This window comes from Epinephelus fuscoguttatus, linkage group LG4 (genome assembly GCF_011397635.1).
Source record: "Epinephelus fuscoguttatus linkage group LG4, E.fuscoguttatus.final_Chr_v1".
In the NCBI taxonomy this organism is placed as follows: domain Eukaryota; kingdom Metazoa; phylum Chordata; class Actinopteri; order Perciformes; family Serranidae; genus Epinephelus; species Epinephelus fuscoguttatus.
Window position 1 is genome coordinate 6,991,398 of NC_064755.1, and position 12,471 is coordinate 7,003,868.

A 12,471-nucleotide genomic window follows, 5' to 3' on the forward strand; every position below is an offset into this window, starting at 1 on the left:
GCATCACTCACCTGACATTTTTACATCACGTTACTTTCCATCACAAACAAACCTATTTTAACCAAAATGTGATCTTTTTTCTAAACCCAAACAAGTAGTTCTGTTGCCTAAACCTAACTGCAACTGTTTCACAGCAGTAACACGTTTTAATGTGCTTCACATGGAGACCCTAAGGATTCCCCCGTGCGTCGCTATAAGACTCCAATGGGCATAACAAGCGTCGGTATTTGATGACCTGGGAATAGGAACAGGTTGGATAAAAAAGTGCACCACACATTTGTGTGGCGAGTTTTAGAGATACACTGCTGGCAATGATGACCTAACACAAGTGTTCCGAATGCAAAGGGTTTATCATCAGGGATAAACTGTTATGGTAATCTACCTGTTAGATTTTGATACTTCTTTTAAGCAAGGGGAAATTTGGATTTAATGGTGGTAACTGAGGAAAGGTCAGAATGAGGGTCTATCCAAAGGGGACCATGAATATTGACAACAAATGTCACAAAAACCACACAATTCAAGCGACCTTGTCATGGTCCAAAGTGAAAATCTGACCTGGTTAAAAGCTCAAGGTCATAGGGATCAAATGCACCATGAATATTTATTACAAACTCAATGTGCAACCATTCAGCCATTAGATGTAGAGGTATCTTGTTCAGAAAAAGATGGATACATGGATGGATGGTCCCAATTACAAGCTGACTTTTCGTTCTGTGGCTGGCAAGGGTAGAATTCATCCTGTGTTCAGTCCAGCAGTTCAGACCTTCATTAAATGTCAGTGTTCCTTCCATTAGTAAGCATTTGAATGTATGCTGAAAATGAACAGACAGTGCTTTACCTGTATGTCTTATATGTGAACATGGTAAAAATGTGCAGAGTGTAGATTTAGTGTTTGCCAGGTCTTTCTGTATGAGTGGTATACATTGTACCTGTGTTTTAGTTATGAGAGGTCTAGACATGGGATTAACCAATAGGACTATGTAGCACGACCAGGATGGAGTTCAGTTAAAACAGCTCTCGTGACCACTCCCAGATTCCAGCTAACCTGGGTCCTGTGACTGATGTGGGGGAGGGGTGGCTGACATGGCACCTTGGAATTTGGACCAGAGGTTGGTTGAGATACTGTGTATGGCTAGAAACAAAACTGATCAATGCTACAGTGTTTGGCAATTATAATAATTGAGTATTAGGCTGATCAGTTTAATCAATGGTCAGCTGTGTGGTACAGTGCAGAAATCAGTGGTGTAGTAATTGTTCCTCAATGCAATATAAGACAATATACAGTGGTGGAAAAAAGTTTTCGGACACCCTTAAAATTTTACACAATCTCAAATATTATCATGAAATATTTGTGGAAAAATCTTTTTTGTGTTTTAAAAGGTGTGGCTGCATTAGACAGATACAAACAAATACAAATTATATTTTTTTGTTTATTACTTACAAGAAAAACTAACAAAACTAAATTCTTGACAGTTTCAATATGTCAGTTCTCAACATTGTCGGTATCAAAGTCAACAAATAACAGAGAATGAGTTCAAAACTGAACAAAAAATAAATAACCATCACATCATCAAATTAATATTTAGTAGTCCTGCCATTGGCACGTAGTAGAGCTCTAATCCTGGCTGGCATGTTCCCCACGAGCCTTTCATACTGTTGAGGGGTAATCTTGTCCCATTCTTCTTGAATTACTGCTTTTAATTCTTCTAAATTCTTTGGTTTATGCTTTGAAACAGACCTTTTGATAATCCACCACAGATTTTCAATGGGGCTCATGTCCAGGGATTGAGCTGGCCACTCTAAGACCTGGATACTGTGCTCCTTCAGCCAAGTTCTACTGGCCTTGGATGTGTGACAAGGGGCATTATCTTGTTGAAACATCCAGTTTTTACCTCAACGGAACAGTGCACGCGCAGAAGGGAGCATGTGGGTTTGGAGAATGGTACAATACTTGGTAGAGTTCAATGTGCCATCACAGACAGTGAGATGACCAACACCAGCAGCACTCATGCATCCCCAAACCATGATACTGCCTCCACCATGCTTGACAGTAGGTACTGTACATGCTGGAGATAATGCTTCGCCTGGCCTTCTGCGTACCCTCACATTAGTAGGAGGAAGATAAAGCTGGAAACTGGACTCATCTGACCACAAAATCTTCTTCCAATTCCTGGCTGTCCAGTTCTTGTGTGCCTGGGCCCAACGACGCCGGGCTAACCTCTGTCTCTCATTGATCAGGGGCTTCTTGATAGCCTTGTAGGACCTTACGCCATGATCTAAAAGTCGGCCACGTACAGTGCGGGTGGAACACTGGACACCAGTTTGGTTTGACCACTGCTGCTGAAGCTCCTGTGATGTCATTTGGCAGTTTTGCCTGCACATGCGGATCAGGATGCGGCCATTTCTTGCTGAAGAAACCCTTGGACGCCCAGATCTTGGTTGGTCTTCCAAGCTGTTGGTTCGTCTGTATTTCTGCAGAGTGTATCCAACTGCTGAAGGACTGCATCTGCACTTCCTGGCTATCTGGCGGCAGCTGTACCCTTCCTGGCTGAGAATCTTTATCTTCAGGCGTGTTTCCTGCGTTAGGTTCCTTGTTTTAGCCATTTTTGTGTCTGAAGAACTTTCAAATGTGCTGGCTTTATGTAGACACGAAGCTTGGCAACAAAAATTGTGTCTTTTAATAAAAAGAACGACCTTCATCACTGGTACCAAAATGACCTAATACTCAAAATTTCTTATGTATTTTTATGGAACCAATCAATTTTAAGTTTTTAATGGCTTTTTTAGGATTTATTTAGTATTTTGGCTGTGACTGTACTAAAAGAAATTGCACTTGAAGACCTAAGAGTGATTCTTAATGCAGTATTTCACAAATGCATGGGGTGTCCGAAAACTGTTTTCCACCACTGTAGAAAAAAAACGTTTGCTTTCAGTCTCTACAAGCAACATAGTTTCAGTTGATTTGCTCAACGTGAAAAACCTTGGCGCGTTTCCACCGAAATTACCCCAAACTTTCCCTGAAAAAAGTACCTAGTAGGGAGGTAGGACTTCTCAGTTTCCCTGGAATTCTTGAGGGGCGGGGCTGTGTGCCGAAGAACGCTGATTGGTGGAACACACACTTGCAGCGTTCCGCACTTCCGTGCCAGTGTGGCTGCAAACTTTATTTCATTTCTACAAGCTTCACTTCGTTTGAGCTTTGATTAAGGATGGACCCAGTACTAAATTAGCCCCAGGGCTAAATTATCAAAGACTGTAGTATTGATAAGCGCTAATGGTATCCGTTCTTTTTGTTCCGGCACTGAACTCTTCCACTCACTCACACACACACACACACACACACACACACACGGCATGGTAACCGGTGAACAGCCGAGCAGCCCCGGTGGAAACAAAGTGAAGATAACTTGTAAATGACTCGAGTTGACGGCAGCTACACTCATTACTGTAAGTGACATTAATGAGTAAGGAGCCAATACTTTATCAATACATGTGTTCAGCAAGCATGAACATGTAAACATGTAGACAGTGATATTCAATGTACTCCGTCCACAGTCTCTCATCCACCGTCACTAATGTTATGTCTTACAGGCTGATTTAGACAGCACGCTAGTTCAGCTACTAGCAAATTGTTACTAATAAGCTCAAATGACAGCTGTCTGTATGTAGACTAACTTAGTTTGACACTTCTTAATATACTTTTAAACTTAGCTGCTGGCTGAAACAAACTGCCCATCCTTTCTCTACCAGCAATACTTTTACCATGTTATCAGCCAAAAAACTGGCGGAGCTAAATATAGGCTCACACGCCGAATCATCTACGTCATCAGCATGATTTGAATACATTCTCCTGAACTTTGAGGTGTGGTGGAAACGCAAACCACACAGATTACCAGGAATTCTTTTCCCAGGTAAATAAATTCCTGGTAATAAAAGTTCCTGGAAATGTTGGTGGAAAAGTGGCTAATGTCTGTCCAATATCTAACATAAAACTAACTTTGGACTGGACTAGAGTGTGGAACAATAGATTGGAGCATACTCATAAGCATACAGTCCCCACTGTCACAAAAAATAGGCTGCACATGGATGTCTGCACAGCATCTGTGCAAACCCTTGCAGACATGGGTGGGTGACAACATTTACTTCATATGGACCAAAATGGACCCTTGCAGACATGTAGATGCAGAAACTATGCCTTTAGGAGTTCTGGACCTATAGACTGATCAGTAGTTTATGTTGGCTCATGTTAGCAAAATTATTTTTTTAAGCATTTCAATCATTTTTTTTTTTTAGTCTTTTCTGATTGTGCTACTATTACTCTACTTTTTAGCATTTACCATTGTCCATTACCTCATATGGGGTCAGAGGCTGCTGTTCAAAAAAATTAAAAGTGGAGAAAGAGTGGGCAGTTCCTGCCACTGTGAACTGCTCACTCTCCCCACAGGGAAGCAGTCCTCAGCGGTGGAGAGGAAGGTGGAGGGACTCTGGGGTTGCTAGCTAGCTAATTCTGGTCTAATTTGTGGTCTAAACAGAGACAGAGAGAGTGGGGCAAGGAGGGGCTGAGCAGATGAGCCGTATTTAACTGTACAGTGAAATAAGATTAAATAAATCAATGTATGGCGAAACACTGGGTTATTGTATGAAACATGTGCATGTGCCTGATGCCTGTGGTCATCTGGTGGGAGGGGCTTAGGACAGAGAACGGAGAGATCCTTAATTCTAGATGATGAAGATTGAGGCCCCGTTTAGACAACAACGGTTTCTCTAAAAACGGAAAAGTCTGTCGTTTGCGTTTTAAAAAACTTCTGCATTTATATGACGATGTTATTGAACCGATCCCCGTTCACACGGAGCCGCAAAATCTACAGGAAACGCTGTAGTATGCACGCCAGGCCAATGGGTGGCAGTGTAAATCTGCAAAGCAACACCATGGCATGACGCCATGCGCCTGCGCTGAAGCGCCTTCCTCTACAACACGCTGATTACATACCAAAACAAAGAAGACACACTGGCGAAAGCATGCACAGAAAACTTTGTCTGGATGGATGATGAGGTGGAGTTGCTACAGTAACAGATCTGCACTTCACTTCAAATCAACAGGGTGAGCAACACAAACAGAGCTCTGCATTGTTGTTGTGATGGTTGGCATGCCAAGTGACGGGAACCGTAATGCGCATATCTCCGTTTTCAGAGGAACTGCATATTGCAAGTTTACATGACAACGGAGACACTGCCGTTTCCAAAAAGTTGCACTCTGGAAGCTGTTTTCAAAACACTGCGTTTTCAGGCACCCAAAACGCCGCTGTCATGTAAATGATCGGCCAAAACGCAACTAAAGTTTATTGTTTTCAGTTGAAATTGTTGTCGTGTAAACGGGGCCTAAGTTTCTGCGGTAGTGACTTCACACCTGTCCATAAAACTATGACAGCCGCAGCCCTTCTGGCAAACCAATACCTGTCTGCTACTTCAGGACCAACTAAGCCAGAAAGACCTTCTTCAGCCTGACAGCCTCCTTTATCGCTGGTGTCCATCAGTGGGTTCTTAGGTTGCCGACATGGCAGGCACAACTTTTAGCAGCTGGCTCAACAGTGGAGGTTTTGAGCGTTGCCCACTCAGATTACATATTTCCAACCAGCCCCAGGATGCACAAAGAATTCTTACGGAGGTAGGAGTTGAAGATCTTGTGGACAGGGGTTCAAGCCAGATGTTCCCAGCTCCCCCTCGCTACATGTGTGGGTTTATCAGGTCTGCACGGTATCCTCCCCATCATCTGATCCAACTCACCACCAGATGCTGATCAGCTGACAGCTCTGCCCCTCTCTTCACCCAAGTGTCCAAGACATACAGCCGCCGCAGATCTGATGATGCAATCACAATGTCAGTCATCAGTCTTTGGCCTGGGGTGTTCTGGTACCAGGTACACATATGAACCTCCCAATGCTTGAACATTGTATTGTTTGGGTTTTTTTTAGATATTTTTTTGGGCATTTTGCCTTTAATGGACAGGACAGGTAAGCGTGAAAGGGGGAGAGAGAGCGGGGATGACATGCAGCAAAGGGCCACAGGCTGGATTTGAACCCGGGCCACTGCAGCAACAACATGGGGCGCCTGCTCTACCACTAAGCCACCAACGCCCCGAACATTGTGTTTGTTATGGCCAATCCGTGACTAGCACAGAAGTCCAATAAACATAACAGCAATTGGGTTCAGATCAGGCAGGCTGTTCCTCCCAATCACCCCTCTCCAGCTTTCCTCATCATTGCCCACATGAACATTGAAGTCCCCCAGCAGAGCTATAGATTCCCTGGTCAGTACCCTTGGAGACTCTAAGAAACCTGGGTACTCTGAACTGCTATTTGGTGCATTAGCACAAACAACAGTCAGAGACCTCCTCACAGCAACTTGCTGTCTCATCAAAGCGACCTTCTTATACCCCAAGGAGAACTCCAATACAGTGGTGCTCAGCTGAGTGCTCACAAGAATCCCCATGTCCATCCAGTGCCTCTCATCCTGAGCAACTCCTGAAAAGGTGAGAGTCAAGCCCCACTACAGGAATTTGGTTCCAGAACTGGTGCAATACACAGAGGTGAGCCCAACTATATCTTGTTGCCACTGCTCCACCTCCCTGCACCAGCTCTGGTTCATTCCCCACCAGAGAGGGGTGATGTTCCAAGTTCCTTGAACCACTCTGTGAGGCAAGCAGTCAGCACACCTGGGTCCCCATCCCTGCCTACTGCCCAGAACATTTGCACCCAACCTGATGCTTATCTCTACAGATGGAGGGCCCACAGGGCAACAGCTCCATGATGTAATTTCAGGCTGAGTGAATGTGACAGGCTCCATGGCCCACTGCCTGGCCTCCAGACACTTGTCTGCCAGCTCCCCTCCCAGGTCTGGAACCAGAAGGGAGCCCTGGTTTTCCTGTACCCGACTAGGTGCCCAAGCTCGTTTTTGGACAATTCATCAGTCTCCTGAATATCGCTTAGTCTGGTCCATCCTCTGTGACCACTTTGTCTTGGGAAACCCTACCAGGAGCTATTTGCCCTATTTGCTTGACAACACAGCTAGGATCACAGTGACACGCAAACCCCTCCAACACATTAAGGTGGCGATTCTTGGAGGGGTAATCAATGTAAATGAAATCCAAAGCATTACAAAAACACACAGTTGCAACACACACTGGAAAATTGGAGAAAATAAATAAAACAATTAAAAAACAATGAAGAATTGAAAATAGATAAGTAATCATAATGAAAAATAAATAAAATCATGAAATACAAAATAGAATAAAAATTCAAAAATGATGATAAACAAAAAAATGCAATCTTTGATAATTATTCTTTATCTTATCGGCAAGTACAGACACTGCAGATTCACAATCTACCTGGAGGATCCTGAATGAAAAAGTTTTATACAAAGTAGTGTTAATACAAAGACAAAAAAAACAAAAACAAAACAATAACAGAGCATCAATGATCCAAAAAAATGCAGAATTAGAAATGTTAATAACTGGTATGACATTTCTTTACATTACATTTCAGATTAAGGGCTTCCTTTCCGCAAACAATCTGTTTTGTATGGATCAACACATCAGTCTTGCTCTGTGAGACATTTTTATTGCACTTATTTCTTTCCCCTTTGGCCTTCATTGACTGTTGACACAACAGCAGACAGTCTGCCAGCAAACTGGTCAGCGTGTTGTAACTTGTCTCCGGAACAATACCGGCTTGAGTGCCTGGGTGACTGGGTGGTGATGTGGCAGGAAGGACTCAGCTGATGGAAGATTGTGGGTGGAACGGAAAAAAAGAGGCTCTAGAAGAACTGCGGGATGTCCTGTTGGGAATACGTGAAAACCTCAGCGCTCAACCCCAAGGTGGTTGTTGCTGCGACTCAGGACCCTTGAGATGGGAGGCTGCGAAGCCTCTGTTCCCTGACAGTTACATTTAGTACAGACTGTTGCACCTTGCTGCTCAGCCCTAACACTCACCTGTGTTACTAAAGCTTCACTCCCTCTGGCTCATTCCTCCCAGAGTTTCAAAACAGTGTTGTCATTAAGCAGGATTTTTTTCCGCCCGCATTTGGCAAATGATATCATTCCCTTTGTATATTAAACATAAGCCACGCTTGACCTGAAGTGCACTTTTCAGTTTTTATTTGAGGAATGCAAATGGTCATTTCCATATGTCCAGGTTTTTATACACACATCTGAGTTTAATGCCTCCACTTTAATGTACTGAAGATGAATGGAATTTAGTTTGTGGAGTGCACTGAATTGAAAAATAGCAATCACCTTTGTTTTATTTTTCTCTTTAGACACTACCAAACAAATAGTTCCTATGAAATGAAACTGGGGCATGTTCCTGGAAAAAACATATTGCTGATGTTTTTTTGTTTTTTTTTAATGAAATTCAATAATGTGGGGGCAACAAAATAAAACAAGAAAAAATCCTCCACTGTATTGGAGTGGAGGCACAAGCAGAGAGGCAGATATCTTACAATCTGGATAAACAAAGCCAGAAGGTAATGGTTTTCTTTTCTTTTCTGTAATTTGAATGACCTGAGTCTCTAAAGTTACACATTATATGCAGACTAGGGATGAATAAGAACACCATTATCTGTATCTGCATCTGTTCAACCAACTAAATTTTCTGTATCCGTATCTGTACTTGGAGTTATATTACTTTGAGCCTTAAATGGTTGTAGGTTTATCAGAAGTTGCTCTATTTATTGTTTATTGGAAAACTATTTATGAAGCTTGGAGTTGAGTTTCAGATCATTTTTGATCACAAGAAAACAGATTAAACATAGCTATACCCAAATGAGAATTTTCCTTCATCAACTGTACCAAAAATGATGTATTTTACTCAGATGCTACTTTTAAACTATGAGATTCGAGTCAAGTTCATTTATTCATTTTCCATAACCACTTATCCTATTAAGGGTCGCAGGGGGGCTGGAGCCTATCCCAGCTGACACTGGGCGAGAGGCAGGGCACACCCTGTACAGGTCGCCAGGCTATCACAGGGCTGACACGTAACGACAGACAACCATTCACACTCACATTCACACTCCCAATTTAGAGTCACCAATTAACCTGTATGTCTTTGGATTATGGGAGGAAGCCGGAGTACCCATGGAGAACATGCAGACTCCACACAGAGGGGCCCCCTGCCCCAGGTTTTAACAAGGAACCCTCTTACAGTGAGACAGTAGGCTGTGCTAACAATGCTAACCACTGCACCATCGTGCCACTGAAGTTGAGTTATTATTATTATTATTATCCATCCATTTTCTAACCGCTTATCCTCTTGAGGGTGGTGGGGGGCTGGAGCCTATCCCAGCTGACACTGGGCGAGAGGCAGGGTACACCCTGGACAGGGCTGACATGTAGAAACAGACAACCATTCACACTCACATTCACACCTACGGACAATTTAGAGTCACCAATTAACCTAATCCCCCAATCTGCATGTATTTGGACTGTGGGAGGAAGCCTATTGTTATTATTATTATTATTAGTTTGTTATTATTATTATTATCATTTTTATTTATAATTACCTTTGTAGAAGAAGTTATAGTACTTGCCTTAATTGGCCCTCCTCATATAAGACATTTTGACCTGTCACAGTAGCAAAAGCACAAGTGCGAATAATAAAATCAGTGATAGCTATATTGCATTTAGCTACATCACTGTCAGGGTCCTGACATTGTGTGTGCTGGCTCACTGTCAAACTGTCATTGTTTACTGGGACACATAAATAGATGTGAACCATTGTAAAAATGTCTGCTATGAAAAATCACAACTGAGTTAAACTTAAAAAAAGTATTATTCTTTTTATCCTGGTTGGGTCCATTGTCATAGATGGTAAATGCACTGCAGTGATACAGTGCTTTTATCCAACGTGCTCTCTAATGTTTGCCTCTCATTCACCACTTCATACAAACTCACACTCCAGTGCCAGCAACCTCCCATGAAAGATGCTGGCCAACAATTGCTGAGCAGATGCTGAGTAATAATCCAAACTCACAAGCCAGCCTAGCGAGTAAGCCAGCTAGGTAGATAACATGCGAAGCAACTGCAAGAAATTTTGATTTTGTGTTGATTCTTCTTTACTTTGATTAGAATATTTTAGTTTCTAGATATTTTGGTGGGAGAGGGCCACTGATCATCCTCTGTGGACCTACATTAAGCAGTTTAGATATAGCACCCATGCAAGCATGCAGATGAACTCAGTCACTTCACTCAACTAATAAAGCTGTTTTTACCAGTTTTACCAAAGTTAATTCAAACACTCCAATGTAATATTAATATTGTGAATACTGTGACAATTTTACCATTATACATTTCTGCAAACCATGGATACATGCCATTTGTACATTTCATACGTATCATATCAATGTTTCTAAAGTGAGTAGTTCTTCAAGACTTCAAGAGTTGGAGGGTATGGTGGATGATATGATGCCGAGATGAGACTGCTGCCAAGCTGCAGACTACTGTTAGAGAACCACAACAACCATGTTGTTTTTTTTAATGAGCCATTGCTGCGTTTCCAGAAGCGATTGTGTCTCCCAAAGTGGGTATTTTAACCTAAAACATGATCTTTTCCTAACCATAACCAAGTGGGTTTTATGCCTAAACATAACCACATGTTAATCAGAGTTGTTGAAATGTAAAGTTTCAATGTATCTGCCATGTAATAACGTACAAATGTTGCATATCTGTGGTTTGAAAAAACATGCAATGCCAACATTTATCTGGTGACTGGGTTAAAACAGAACTTAACGCAAGCTAACTGACCAAAGGGACAAAATCCGACCTAACAGAGGACAAAAGGGAAACATATAATGGGCTCTTATTTTCTTCTTATTTTGCTATGTTATAGATGTTCCTGGTCACCGCATGCAGGTCAAGCTGGGACTTAATAAAAGGCAGCGACCAGGTGCCAGACAGTAAGGAGCACGCTTCCAAGAGCAAGCCACTAAAATCAGGGACACAGTGCTGAAAAAATGGGAATATAGCAAGACTTTATCTGGGGCTTGGCTTTCACTTTCATGGGCGATATTGTTTACAAACAGTAACTGACAATTCCTGCATAATATACCTTCAATATACCTTACAATGATAGTGACGCCAATAGAGTCATTTTTTGATACCAATTATGTGAATGGAGTATAGTGTAGTACACTCATATTTTGAATGTTTTGGTGGCATATTGACACACTGAACTGCCACCTCAGTCAAGTACACAACACTCCGCTTCACCAGACCACAGATTGTATGGGTTGTAGCTGCTGCTGCAGGAATGTGAGCTCCGTGCTGAGAACAGTTTTTTAATAATTTTTTTTTTTTTAAAAATATATACTTTATTAATCTCCTGAGGGGAAATTCAGTTTGAGAGTCTACCCAGTAGCACACACATAGTGACAGAGCTAACTGTTAGCATCACACAGCTAATGTTACCTAATGGTTATTTAAAGGTTTCATGACAGACCTGAGCCATTTTGGTGTCGGTGTGAGTTTGTTGGGACCATTAAACAGTTGGGTGTTAGCTGCTGCTGCTGCTGTGTAAGCTCATGCTAACTGAACAGACATTAACTGTTTGCCAGGTGAAGAGTAGCTTGGGAGACAGCAGCAACAGAAAGTCTGCTGATCTGGCAGGCAGTCAGGATGGAGCACTGCAAATAGAATCTAATGTACTGCCAATACTTAATAAACTGAGTATGATGTATGAAACAAAATCTGTCTTACTTTACCTGTTTTTTGATATGTGTAATGTGCATGAGGTTAAAAGGTCAACAGACTTAATGAAGAATGATTAAGTGTGAACTATAGAAAACTAGAGATATAGACGTGCAGGATGTTTACTGACCTTTAGATCAGCTGTGCAGCAGCAGGTGCAACCATCACAGGTCATAATGTTATTTTTAAATATCTCATGTTGCCCTGATATCTTTAAACCTGCAAGTAAAACTTGGTTGAAATAGGTTTTATATATTTTAAATGAAATCACAACCTTGTTTGCCTGAATCTTGCTTTTCAATAAGGATGCGGATATTTTTGACAATTTATTGTTTCTCGTGGGCATGGCCAGCAGCGACCTGGTTGTGGCTATCAAGGCGAGACGGGAACCAGAGATCAAGGAAGGCAGTAAAACAGTAAAAATGGACTGAAGCTTTTGGAAAAGTAAGAAAAGTAATGTTAAGCATACATAAATGTGATAAGGCTTTTTACGCTGCTCACAGCAGAGTGTAGACACTTAAAGAGACTGAAACTATACTGAAAATAAATTCTATCATTCCCTTCTGTCTGTGTAGTTAGTTACATTAATGCCAACAGGTAAAATGACTACCTGGGAAGCATTAAACAAATGTCACTGATAATATAGCAAGAGAACCCAACTTCTTGTGGCCCGATTATATTTCTTAGTAAATGGAAATATGAGTATTGGCCCATGAGTGTCAGTGCTGGGAAGG